The sequence below is a fragment of the Sciurus vulgaris genome (genome assembly GCF_902686455.1).
Source record: "Sciurus vulgaris genome assembly, contig: HiC_scaffold_261_arrow_ctg1, whole genome shotgun sequence".
Lineage (NCBI taxonomy): Eukaryota > Metazoa > Chordata > Mammalia > Rodentia > Sciuridae > Sciurus > Sciurus vulgaris.
Genome location: NW_027632793.1, coordinates 4,356,687 through 4,370,765, shown reverse-complemented (window position 1 = coordinate 4,370,765; position 14,079 = coordinate 4,356,687). Strand labels below are relative to the sequence as shown.

General features: G+C 37.3%; 1 long non-coding RNA gene and 1 pseudogene across 2 annotated transcripts in view; both read right to left on the bottom strand.

The window, feature by feature from the left end:
- Nucleotides 1–14,079, bottom strand: part of LOC306652524 — a 1,123,790-nt gene that overhangs the window by 1,062,695 nt on the left and 47,016 nt on the right. The window lies entirely within an intron of this gene.
- On the bottom strand, nt 5,206–6,477 carry LOC306652512 (inhibitor of growth protein 1-like; annotated as a pseudogene). The gene is made up of 2 exons: nt 6,413–6,477; nt 5,206–5,894 (listed from the first exon to the last, which is right to left on the bottom strand). The product of its transcript is annotated as an inhibitor of growth protein 1-like (transcript).

The following is a 14,079-nucleotide window of genomic DNA, read 5'->3' as shown; positions in this document are numbered from 1 at the left end:
CACCTGTTTGGTCTCAGGTGCAAAACTGCAAGTCAGATCTGAAGGGTCAAATCCCAGGTGGCATGGAGCCCTGTGTGTGACTGAGGGATGTGTCATTGCAGTTGCAATATTGGTGACATGTTCCTCCCAGAGAAGTGGGAAAAAGACAATGCTTTTTATGTGACTTGATCAGTTGCCTTCTGAACTCTTTCAGTTACTGGGTGTGGTTTGTTTCTAATGGAGCCTGTTGAGAACTTGCATCCTCATTCCAGTTAATGCTCTGTCTTACCTGTCTGCTCCCTGCCAGTGAAGCTCATGAAGAGCAGCCCTACTCATGAGAATTCTATAATAGTATGGATTCTGTAATAGGACTGCAATACAGAGGACAAATATTATATCCCTTTTGGATGGTGTTGTATTGGTATTACATTACTATTAATAACAAAGGACAGATATTGCATTATCTTGAGGTTTTTCATTATGATATTATTTTTGCATAATACTAGGTAAGCACTCTAACTCTAAGCTACATCCCAACATACTTACTATGATTTTGATAAATTTAGTTTATAATAAAAAAATCTTTATAGTTTTAAAACCATATAAGAGTAATCATAATTTTAGTCAGCATCATCATTTTCTTTATTGTAGGTATTACATTAGAACTGGTTATTGTTCTATAAAGAGTTTAATTTGATATTTTGTTACTTATTTTAAAACAGTCTATCAATATTAAATCTTGTATAATTTCCAAGTTACAATTAATAACCTCTCTGTGAAACATAAGGGGCTGTCCAAATGTATTCAAATTTTCAATGAGTATTCCTTAATTGCATCTTTCATATAGCTTATTAAAACAGGGCTTCCAATACATAGGCCTTCTCAAACTCACTACCTGCTCTTTCTGCTCATGTTCAGTATATCCTACAATGTAATACAGAGTTGTTTAATGAATCAATCAAATAAATGTGAACACAACTGTTGGAGTAGCAATAACAAGATAGTTCAGGCAGGTGATACCAAAGAATAAGTAGGACTGGCCATCAGAAGTTTGAGGTCAGGTAGGCAACTTAGTGAGACCCTGTTTCAAAATTAAAAATAGGCTGGGGTTGTATTCCAGGGGTAGGGTGCTCATCTAGCAAGGGTGAAGCCCTGCGTCCTATCGCCAGCACTATTAAAAACAAAAGAGAAGAAGAAGAAAAAGAACTGGTTAACTTAGCCTATATGAATTTGACTAAAAAGCAATAAGTGGTATCGATGGCTTTAATTTTTTTTTTCTCTTCTTTATGTCCTCCCAGCTCTTAGACTATTTGACATATACATTTTGAAAATAATGAATTTTGTACAATTTAAATATAATTTGTCTAATTTAATACCAAACTAACAATCAGGAAGTTGTGAGTTCTACAGTGAGCAAAGATATTATCTGTACATTTTTTTTTATTAAAATGGCTTAGCCAGCTGAGGAGGGAAAAGCAGATGTAGTCATCAGTAGTGGCTGACATCCTTTATCAGGCAAGGAATTTTAAAGTGAATTCTCACAAACTGAGAAACGAGACTGCAAACAACCATATAAATGTCTTTGATAATGTATTGTCAGATGAAGTAATAAAGAGGGACATACATTATGTATATTTATCTCTTAAGCAAATATACTGTCTTAAAGTTATTACAGATTATATTTCAGTTAATTTCCAATTGAATATAAACTGTACAAATATGATTTATTTATTTGTTTATTTTCTGCCATGCTGGGGATTGAACCCAGGGCCTTGTGCAGAAAGCACAAGGTAGAGAAAGCACTCTACCAACTGAGCTATCTCCCCAGACCAATGTTTATTTTTCACATTAAACATGACAGGAATTTCTGAAGTATTCACTTAAGATTAAATGATTTTAGGAAAGTATACTGATATAATTTATTTTCAATTGCAATACAATCACTTAGATTCCAATAATTACTGAATTTAAGCAGCTAAAACTCCCTTTGGATTAACCTTTTTTGCTCTTCGGTATTTTGCAGTGAATACTTTTGTGCAGGAAGTGATACGGTATAGCAAAGTGTGCATATTTGCACTTATTATGTGTCTTGCAGGGGTGATATTCACTTAGAGTACAGGTTGCTCTTTTTTTGTTGTTTGTTTTTGTGCTGGGGATTGAACCCAGGGCCCTGTACTTGTAAGGCAAGCACTTTACCAACTGAGCTATATCCCCAGACCACAGGTTGCTCTTTCTAAAGACTTTTTGTAAAATAGCATATGTCAACATTTTTTTCTTTTCTGAAATTGTTAAGGAGTTTCAGATAATATTGTTACAAAATACTTGGAAACCACAGAAGTCTGTAATACACTTGGTATTTTGGTTGAGCAGTTTAAGAAGAAAAAAAATAAAAGAAACAAAGAACACCTACTAACAGTCAAGACCCAGTAGAGCAGCCATGGTGCACTCAGTTCAGAGCAGTCTTTCTGTGGGGAAAGGATTGCTTCTGTAGTCTTCTCAGGCACATCCACAAACACACAAGACACCTGTCACCAGGAATCATGTGCAGCAATGCAACAAAAGCATGCTGTGGCCCAGAGGGTTAAGACAGGTTCACAGAGTAAGAAATACTGTGGAATGTCCCTGAACAATGAGCACAATTTCCTCAGCCATTACAGACATTGGAGATATTTGGAATGGAGTATTTTTCCAAAAGCAAGCCTATTTTCTACTCAGTCTCTTACCTGTAAATCACATATTTTATATAAAAATAAAACACTTGACAGTTTGTGGTTTGAAACAATGGATCTCAGTCTTTAATGTGTGTTATGAATACTGTGAAGGTTTGCTAAGTTGGCCTTGAGAATTTGTACTAGTTAGTTCCTTTGAAATTTGATGTCGCTGGTCCCAGATCACACTGCTTAGAACTGTGGTTTAAAGCTTTAGCTTTCTTTTTCACTTTTCTCTAGAGGATAAGCTATTCTTATCCCATTAGCTCCTGATCTGGAGTTTTGACTGCAGGGTTTCTCAATATGTAAACCCTCAAATAAAAACAGTGAAACAGTACCAAAAAGACATTTACAATTTAAAATTAAATTCCAATAGACAAAGGATTCAGCAAATTAGAAGATTCTCTGTTGCCTTTTTCAACTCCAAAATTTTTTATGTGTTTGTGTGGCAATGGGGAGTGAACCCTAGGACAATCTACCTCTGAGCTATAAGTAGCTGGAATTATAGGCATGTACTATTGTTCCTGGCCCAATATCACTTATAATTTAGCCAATTTATAAATTATACAGACATATGGTTATTGCTTATTTTGGTAATAGGTATAAAACCAGGAGCAATTTATTACTGAGCTATATTTCCAGTCAACTTTTATGTTTTAGCTAAGTTGTTGAGGCTGGTCTCAAAATTGTAATCCTCCTGCCTCAGTCTCCTGATTCACTGGGCTTAAAGACAGGTGATTTCTGGTGGATTATCATTCTTTTGGAATCTGGGGTCTTACCCTTAGTCCTTCATTTTCAAATTCATTATACTGTAGAAAACATTACTTCTATGGCCTGCAAATGTGTATTTCACCTAAAACACACATGTTGAAACCTAATCACCACTGTGATGGTATAAGTTTTGTTCACTGGGTGTGTTCACTCATAATGAGGAGAGTCTTGCCCCTTTCCAACATGTGAGGACAGTAAGAAACTGCTGTCTGTGAACCAGAGCAAGCCATATCAGATACTGAATACCTTGATCTTGGGCTTCCTAATTTGCATAGTCATGACAAATAAATTTTTTTATAAGGTCCCCAGTTTTCGGTATATTTTTGTAGCAGCCTTCACAGCCTAATACAATTATCATCTTCTCAACAACTAAATATTTTTTTAAAATTAATAAAATGCTGATGTGGTGTTTTTGTTTTCAAATACGTAAAAATTAAGTACACTGAAGATAATTCTTTAAGAAGTAGTATTTGTTTCACTGTTTTGTTATTGTTTTTGTTTTTTGGGCTGGCAAATTGGTAGAGGTGATGTACCCAACTGATACAGTACAAAGAAATAAAACTGCAGAATAAACCATTTCCACATTTAGTAGGATATTAACTTGGGGTTTCTGGCAGACACTGAGGAAAAAAATGAGAGACATGAAACAAACTAAGCTTGGCTCTACAAACAATGATTGAAACCTATTACGAAGCACAGGTGGTAGGAAATTACTAAATATTTTTAAAAAATAAAATAATAAGCTGGTGATATAGCTCATTTGGTAAATTGCCTCACAAGCACAAGGCCCTGGGTTCAATCCCCAGCATTGCAAAAAAAAAAAAAAAAAAAAAAAAAAAATCCCCAAAACCAAAAAGGTGTCAGGAAGGTATTAGGTGTTTTATGGCAATACTGGAATCACATGGAGACCTCTAATCCTTGAGGCTGAAGAAAATATGGCAGTGCTACTGTCATGCCTGCAGGAGTCATGAACTCAAAGGATGATGACAGCAATTTATATGTTGAACACGGTAAGTTCATTGAACATTGGCTGAATGCCTTATGCATTTAATTAATGCAGTATTTCTGATATAACAAGGCTTCTGCTTACACAGTACTGTCAACAGAGTGCCAAACAAGTTTAGCACACGTGGAGTATTTTCTGCTTAGTTATAAAATTGAAATCACCCAGTATGAAGAATTAGAGCAACTGTTTCCTCTATGGCTAGGGCCAGACTTGCTCTAACAATGGACGAAGAAATCTAGGAATACATTATCCATGGGCCATCTACATTAAAGTCTAACTAGATCTCTAATTCTAGAAGATTAAATAATTTAAATTACCATTCAACAGTGGGTATCAATATTGTAGCAAACAATGGGTATAAAATATTAATATTGTAGCAAACCCTGTATGGGCTGTAGAGAGAGAGAGTGTGGACACTTTGGAATGTACCCACTCTTTGTGGGTTAAAAACAGCAGCAATGCACTTACACAAGAATTTAATGATATACTAAAAGCACAACAAAAATAAAAAAGAGGAAAAAACTGTGTTTAATGGTAATTCATTGAAAATCTAGTTGTGAAAAAGTGCTGTAACAGAAAGGAAAAAGAAAATATATGGAGAAAGGAAGGCAAGTCAAAATAGATGTTCAATGACTTTAGGCCTCTTCCTAACTTAGATTAGTATTTCTGCCCTTACAATTGGTACACTACCACTTGTCCTTTGGCTTGTGACTGTGTTCCAAGTAGGAGAAGTAGAACTATTCAGTGTGGGCACTTGCTATTTCCACAAGATATCATTTCTCCATAGGCCTTTCTGAATGAACAGTTTGTGGGCTCATTTGCATCACTGGGAAGTTTCGCAGGGTTTGCTTCCTTCTGTGCTTTGGCTGTGAAGCCTGTCCTTTGAGATCTTTGTGTTCTTTCCTTGGGAGTTCCTGAGGTGATGTCATCATGGTCACAATTATTATTAGATATATTCATCACTTGATTCACATTGCTTAGTGGCTGCAGGGTACACTTGTAATTTGTCTTTTCTGCCTGTGCAACTGTCTTGTTCTTTGCCTTCTCTTAGCCAGCTTTGCAGCTGTTGCCAGTGTTGTCCTTGATCTCTTGAGGTGTCTCCAACATTTTCACATGACTGTTCACTTGTCTGGTCTGGCTCTCCACCAGCTCCACCATCTGACTCAGGATCTGAATCTGCTCATCGCACAGCTCCTGGCTCTGAATCAGGGCTCTCTGGATGCAGTGCAGCACTTGGAATTTTTGGGCACCATCTGTCTCTCAATTCAACTTCGCATCATGTTCATCCTGTTCTTTGAGGATTTCTTGGCATTTTGCTTTAATCTCCTGCATCGTTGAGACATTTCTTTTCAGGTGTAAAGGCAGAGTGAATAGAGGCCCGGTAATCCTCCACATAATTTACCAGGTGGATCTGCTTCCTGTTGGCAGGACTCAGTATGGTTCAGACTGAAGCCCCCTTCTCTCTGCGTGGTTTTCTCCTCCCTGAACCCCTCCCCCTAAAATCAGATCTGCAAAAGATCATGCAGAGCTCTTGCTCTCCCATGACCCCTGGCTCTCCCAGGAACCCCGTCCATCTGACCAGCATTTACACCTGCCCAGGCCACAGTACCTGGCACATACTAGCCAGCCATGGAAGAGGGGGCTCTCAGATGAACCTCAACTGACTGGGAACTGTGCAAGGAAAAGGGGGCTCCAAGATAAATCCTCACTCATCTGGTATGGTGTGGGGGTGGGCGGGCAGGTCCTAGAAGCACACACGCTGGAGAGAGGGTCTAGAGTGAAGAGTCAAGGGCCACTCCCTGCCACACTGGGGTAGGGGACCCCAGCCTAGTGGGCAGAGTAGCACTTTTCCCCTAAGTGGACACTTTAAAATGCCCCATCATGGGAAAACCCTGAGAACTTCAGACCCTTTGGTGAGCACCCTTCAAAAAAGCCTCTCGAAACTCACCCTGCAGGGAAATGTCCCAAACCCAGGAAAGCAAATTGAATACACCCAGCAGTGGGAGGCCCCATCCCTTGGGCATGGTGGGGACATGGAGGCGTCTGCATCCCCAGGACCTCCGCAGGGACTCTCACTGGACTGTGCCACGTCACGTGCAACCCAGTGCCCAAACAAGGACAGGAGAGCTGGAAGCAGCGCTTCACTACCTCGGGATCTCTTCCCTGTGGGCACCTCCATCCCTCAAAGCAGGTCTGTGTTTTGGGACTCAGAAGAGAAGAGTCCACAGTGGGCGGAGCCACATGGGGGCGTGCTCATGTCGCTGTTGTTTTTTGCACAGGCCCAGCTCTCAGGCGGTGCCTGGGATGGACAGATCGATGCACAGCACAAGTCTGGATCCACCTATTCCATGTGTGCTGGCATCCTGGAGGCCTCGACATCTTGTCGGGTGTTGGTGTCTGGCTGCTTCAGAATGGACAGAATCACTCTGCCTGCACCATGTGCTGCTGTGTTACCTGGACAGCTGCTCTGCCTTTGGGGAAGGTCGCGGCCCTTCCCCTCTGGTCAGGTGGACACTGTTTCCTCAGGGAGAACCACCCTCAGGAAAAGCAGCTTTCCTCCAGTAAGGCCGCTTCCCCTGGGTAACACCACCTACTGCTGCCCTCAGGTTAGGCCATCTCGTAATGCTTCTACCCTATGGGAAGGCCGTCTCCTGCTGTCTCCTCCCCTCCTCGTCAGGACACTGCCCTAGGTGAAATCCGCTTCCCTCGGGTCAGGCCTCCCTCAGATAAGGCCTCCATCCTTAGAGGGGACTCAGCTTAGTGTGTCTTTGGGCAGCGAGAGCTCCATATGAGACCAACCCCAGGGTTCTGGGCCTGGAGGTCAGGGATCTGGCACAGAGAGGCCTTGGGGGCTGGGCACATATGGACAGGAGGCCAGGGACTCAGTGTACTCAACCCATCCTGTGGCAGTGACCCCCACTGGTGATGTACCCTCTCTTGGTAAGATCCCCGCCCTTGGGTCAGGCCACCCTCAGATCAGGGCAGGGCAAGGCAGGGAAGGGTGTGGGGGATGGGGTGGGGTGGGACAGAGCATCATGGGGCATTACCAGAAGGGTGTGTCAACTGGATACATATTATTGTGGCAGAACACTTACTTAGCATGTGAGAAACACTGGCTTGGATCTCAGCAACACACACACACACATACATACACACATACTACAATAAATCTTCCTAATTTGTATGACTTTATTCTAAAAATATTTTCAAATCCTTTTTAGAAGATAGAAGCAGAATGGTGATATATTTAATGTTAGCTATTATATGGCATGATATTTAAAACCACTCTGTACGAAATTTCCTCAGGACTCAAATCATATTATTTAAGAGACAAGATAGCAGTTGCTTTTTGTAACTCTGATATATTTATTAAAACAATCTTTTGAAAATCATTTTCTTTTCTAATTTTCAAAGTTAGAAAGTATATCCATTTTTTTTCCCTAAAGTTGTACATTCATGAGAAAGGTTTTCTCTTATTTTTTGCCATCAAGGGGATGGGCATATTGTCACAGGAAGTGCCATGACTAGGTTTTATCATAATACCAGTGCCCCTATGGCTTTTACATCAAAGTCATGTTTAACTCTCATATTTGTTGAATTTATTAACAAAGTACATAAAATTTTTATTATATTTAAAATGTCATCAAATTTGAATTAGTAGAAGCAGGGGTTTGACATGTTATATTATGAACTGAACATAGTGAAAATTAGTTTGATCATGTTGGGAGGTTGGCATAATGACTTCTGCCCTGTTCTGTCATCAAATGTCTGGCCTGCACCATTTTTTGGCAGTGAGAATTGAACCAAGTGACCATTGTAGCATGTATGTATGAGCTACATTTAAATGTTTCATTTTGCGACAGGGTCTTACCTAATTTCCCAGGTGGGTCCCAAATATGTCATCCCCTTTCCTTATCCTGCTAAGTGCTGGGGTAACAGCACTTGGTGTCAATGTGCCAAGCTTGTCCTGGAGGATTTGATGTACTTTATGCTTCTAATGTGTCCTTTCCTAAGCTAGACCATGTCCATTTTGCCTTGTCAACAGTCAGTAAATGCTTTTTTGTTTTGATGTATACTTAATATGAACATGTTTTTTGATGAGGCACTACTATTCATGATATTCGAGCTGTGCAATCCACTCTGAGGAGCATATTTTTTTTATTTTGATAGTGTTCACTCTTTCAGATCTAACATGTTTTGTTAAAATAAGTGATTATTCATTTTGAACTTGATTAGGTAAATAAGACATAGTTATGTTTTTTTTCCTTTTGTGGTGCTGAAGGTTGAACTCTGGGCCTCCTGCATACTAGACAAGTGCTCCTCTGTTGAGCTGCATCCCCAGCACCTAGATCTTTTGTTTATCATAAATTTTATGACCAGAAAGAGTGATAATAAAATAACTTAGAAGTTCAACTCAATTTGGGACCATTCAAGAGTTTGGGCCCCCGATAATGATTTGTGATTTCTAAAAGGAAAAGTAATTTTCCAAATATAGCATCATCTAAGGTTGCACATGGACTATGTTTCCCCAGTTTCTCCACTTGCCGCAGAGCATCTTGGAGGAGATGGACTCCAGTGTCCTTCTCACCTGTTTTGCTCACTTGGCATCATCCACTGTGGCTGGCAATTTTGTTTATCTTTTTCTTCTCTTTGGCTATTTGTCAAATGACAATTTGAATTCATTACTCCTAAAGAGTATGAATAGAAATTAAAAAAAAAAAAAAAGGATTCTTTGAGATAAGTGACCCAGTCACAGTGAAAGTCCCTCTGTTGAGGAAGTTCAGTCATGAGTTGAAATAGTCTTTAAAATGTTATTTTTTCCTCTAGTGCAAGTGGTCAAGTTTTTGCAAGCTGCACCTAGTACCTACTGACTGCATAAAAATATAAATTGACTTATGAGTGTTTTTATTTCAACATAAAATCTGTAAAATTGGTGCTATCTTGAATTATATATAAGATGAAATGATTTAGTTTTCTGTTAAAATACTTTTTTGGATTCATAGGAAAATACAGAACTAGTTAGAATGTCAGTTATCAGCAATTATAATTTTATAAACAACCAAGTGTTTGAAAACATACAACCATGTCTTAAGGATTTATTTTTGAGTAGTTTTATGTTTACAAAAAATTGCAAAGAAAGTGTAGAGATTTTGCAGATAGCCTCATCCTCATTTTTCTTTTGATATGATTTATGTGCTCCATCTCAGATGGGTTAATGTCCTAGAAAAGGTATCATGAAGAACAAACACTAGTGTGCTATCACTAAGTGCAGTTGCATTTCTTTTGGATTCTCGGTTCTGCCTATTCCTGTTCCAGGACCCCATCCAGTATCCCAAATGACATTCAATTTCTGTCCCTATAGACTTCTTTTCGGGGGTGAACAGTTTCTCAGACCTTCCTTGTTTCCATGACGTTAACAAGGTTGAGGAGGGCCTTTCAGGTACTTTTTGCATTGTTCTCTATTGGAGTTTACTTTTTATCTTCATATTTATCCTTGGGCTTTGAGTTTGGGGGAGGCACGTCAGAGAGGTGGACAGCATCTCTGTCATCTCACACCCCAAAGGGGAATGTCCTGTTAGTACTGACTGTGCTCACCTGGCTGAGGCAGGGCCTTTCAGGTTTCTCATTGGGAAGTTTCTCTCTGTGTCCACATTGTCTGTGATCTGGAGGAAGTCACCCTGCATGTAGCTGAAGAAATAGCTGCCTTGTGACTTTTTAATACTCCATAGTATACATACAGTAGCATCTAAAATTCATAAAATAGCTCTCCTGTGGCCTTTATGACTAATGCAATATCCATAAGGTAGCCTATAATATAATAGCTATCCTGTGGAATTTAATATTAATATTATATTCACAATGTGACCTCTAAAACTAATATTATAGTTGTTCTTTGACCTTTAATATTAATAACATATCAGAACTTGTCCCCTGAACATGAAATAGTAGCTGCCCTATGATCTTTAAATACTATACTATATAGTACATTCATTCTATAGCAATTAGAGTTATTATAATATCTTGTCTATGACAATATTAATATGATAGGCAATCTAAAATAATGTAATTGCTCCCTTGTGTCTTAAAATACTTACATGATATGCAAACTATAGCATCTATAACTAATAAAATAGCAGTCTACTGGCTCTTAATATCTATGCAATGTAGGTACTCTTAAGTAATATAGTAACTGCATTGTTGTCTTTAATACTAATATATTATCCATTATATAAAATCTAAAACTAATATTATAGCTGCCCTGTGAATTTATTATTAATTAAACTATTCATACTGTAGCATCTAAGAGAGACATAAGAACTAACCTGTGGCTGTTAACATTTATGTAATATCCACACCATAGCCTGTAAAGCTCATAAATGCTGTGTGGTTTTACTATTATTAAGACATCCATAGTGTAGCATGTAAAATTAATATGCTAGATTCCCTGTAACCTTTAATGTTAATATAATATACATGACATAGCATCCAAAACCAATATAATAGCCACCCAACAGCCTTTCACACTAAAATGATAATCCATGTTACATGTGTACTGTGCTTAATTATTAATGTCATATCCATACTCTAAGAAACTAATATAATATATGACCTGTGGCTTTTAATGCTAATAAGATACCCATAGTAACCACCTAATGCTAATATAACAGCTTCCATATGCCCTTTAATAATAGTATAATAAAATATCCATAGTTTAGCAAGTAAAATTAATATAACTTATTCAGGTTATACTACTACTTTGATATCACAATGTAGCATGGAAAATTAATATTATTGCTTCCCTGTGACCTTTTATATTTATATGCTATCCACACTATAACATCCAAATCTAATGTAAAGTCTGCCTTGTGCATTTGTAGGAAATGATAATCCATTTTACATGCCTGTGGCCTTATTGGGAACATGATGTCCATATTATAGTATCAAAACTTGATAAAACTGCTGCCTGGTGGCCTTGTGTATTAAGACATTTTCTATAAGTATAGCATGTTAAAATGATAAGATAGATGACCTGTGGACTTTAGTACTCATTTGAAAACTAATAAGGAAACTACCTCGGGCTCTCAATTTTGACATTATATCCATATTATATCTTTAAAACTGATAATGGGGCAACCTTTTGACCTTTTGAATGAAAAAGAAAATCCACGTGGCATTCTCTGTAGTTATTAATGTCACTTCTATTCATGCAGATCGTATAATGTCATATATAGTGTGACCTTTAATGTTAACATGATAACCATATGGTGACATTTGTTACTAATCATTCCCTGCAGGTCTTTAGTAATAATCTAATATTCATGTAGAGCTTCAATTCTCATATAACTGCCTTGTGGCATTAATACTACTAAGACATCTGTATTTGAAAAATGAAATTGATATTACAGCTCCCTGGGGCTTTCCAAATTAGTAAATCATCCTCCTAATGGTATTTAAATTAATATCACAGATGCATTGTGGCCTTCAGTACTGACCATATACCCAATTCATAGCATCTATAACTGATAAAATAGCTGCCTTTTGGACTTTACAACTGAAAAGAGATTCAAATTATAGCATGAAAAAGTGATAAAATGGATATACTTGGGCATTTAATATTGGCATGCTGTCCATGTTGGAGTATCAAAACTTGATCAAATAGCTTTCCTGTGTCCTTTAGGACTGGTATGCTATTCCTATGGACCCATGAAAAATTCATGTAACAGGTGCCTTGTAGCCTTTAGTATGCTATGACAAGCATATTAGAGCATGGAAAGTGATAGAGCAGCTGCTGCCAAGTCTTTGGCAGTGAAAATTATAATAGAACACAGAAACTGCAAGGTGCTACCTTGTGACCCTCAGTGTTGAGATGTAGTAGCTCTTAAACATGATAATGTGCCTGCCTTGTGGCATATGGTACCAAAATGAAAATTTATTTTACATGCCCTGTGGTCTTTAGTATTAATATTATATCCATAGCACAGCATAACAAAATAAGTCATATATAAACTGTGGCCTTTAATTCTAATTTGATAAAGTTAAAATATATCACTTATTACTAATATGATTGCTCCCTGTATCTTTTAATATTATAATATCTACTTATATCATTAACACTGATAAAAAAAACTGCACTATGGCATTAATAGTAATGTATTATCTGTATTTTAAGCCTATATGATATTTCATCTCTTCTGTGGGTTTTAATATTAATAAATTGTACATATCATAATGTAAAAGTTATATAACACTGTTCTGTCACCTTCCATATGGTAAAATGTCCATTTTATAGCTTTGGAAACTGATATATATCTGCCTTGTTTCCTTTAGTTCTGGTATAAGATCTGCATTATAGGATAAGAAAGTGATAAAATAGCTACACTTTGGCCTTTAATACTGATACTCTAGAATATAAAACACATAAAATATTTGCCCTATGACTTTAATAATGACAGTGTACTCATACTATAGCATCTGATAGTAATAGTTGCCATTTTGCCTTAATAAATAATATTATATTGATAACAAGACAGTTAAAAGTAATATAATGGTTTTCTTGTATTGTCTGTTCGTAGTACAGTATCTATACTATTACAAGAAGAGCTCAAAATTCCTTCCCTGTGGCCTTTAGTATTCATATGTTTTCTGTATATACATCTAAAATTAACATAAGAGCTGCCCTGTGATCCTTAATGCTAATATTATATCCATACTCTAGCATGGAAAACTCATTTAATAGCCATGATGGGGAATTTAGCATTAATGTTATATCCATATGGTGACTTCTTAATATAGCATTATACCCCTATGAAGACTTTAATATTAATTTTATATTCATACTAATTTTATATACATACTACATTTTATATTACATACTATAGTAAAACTAATAAAATAGGTTGCCCTGTGGCTCTAATTTTGATGTTTTATATTTATGAATATAGCATGTAAAATTAGTATAATAAATTCTTTTAGGTTTAGTACAATTGAATATCAGTATGCAACATGAGAAACTAATATAATAGCTTCCCTGTGGCCATTAATCTCAATATCCATGCTATAATGTCCAAAACCAATGTAAATAGCTGCATTGTTGACTTTAGTCCTAAAATAATAAACCATTTTACCTGCCTTGGGGCTTTAGTATGAATATTATATCTATAGTATAACATCAGAAACTGATAAAATAACTGCTTTGTGGCCTTTAATACCATTGTGGTATATGTATTGTAGTATCAAAAACTGATAAAATAGGTGTCTGTGGCCTTATTAATGATATGATGTCCATATGAGAGCATAATTGATTAAAATCTGGATTTTGGCATTTAATACTGATGTGATATTCATAGTACAGCATCAGAAAGTGATAAAGGGCAGCCCTGTGACTAAATCATATTGATAATATAGCTTTTAAAAGTAATGTAATGAGCTGAATGTGGTGGTGTGTGCCTCTAATCCCAGTGGCTCAGGAGGCTGTGGCTGGAGGATGGTGCATTCAAAGTCAGCCTCTGCAATCGGAGGGACTGAGAAACTCAGTGAGACCCTGTCTCTGAATAAAATGCAAGATAAGACTGGGGATGTGGCTTAGTGTTTGAGTGTCCTTGAGTTCATTCAGTC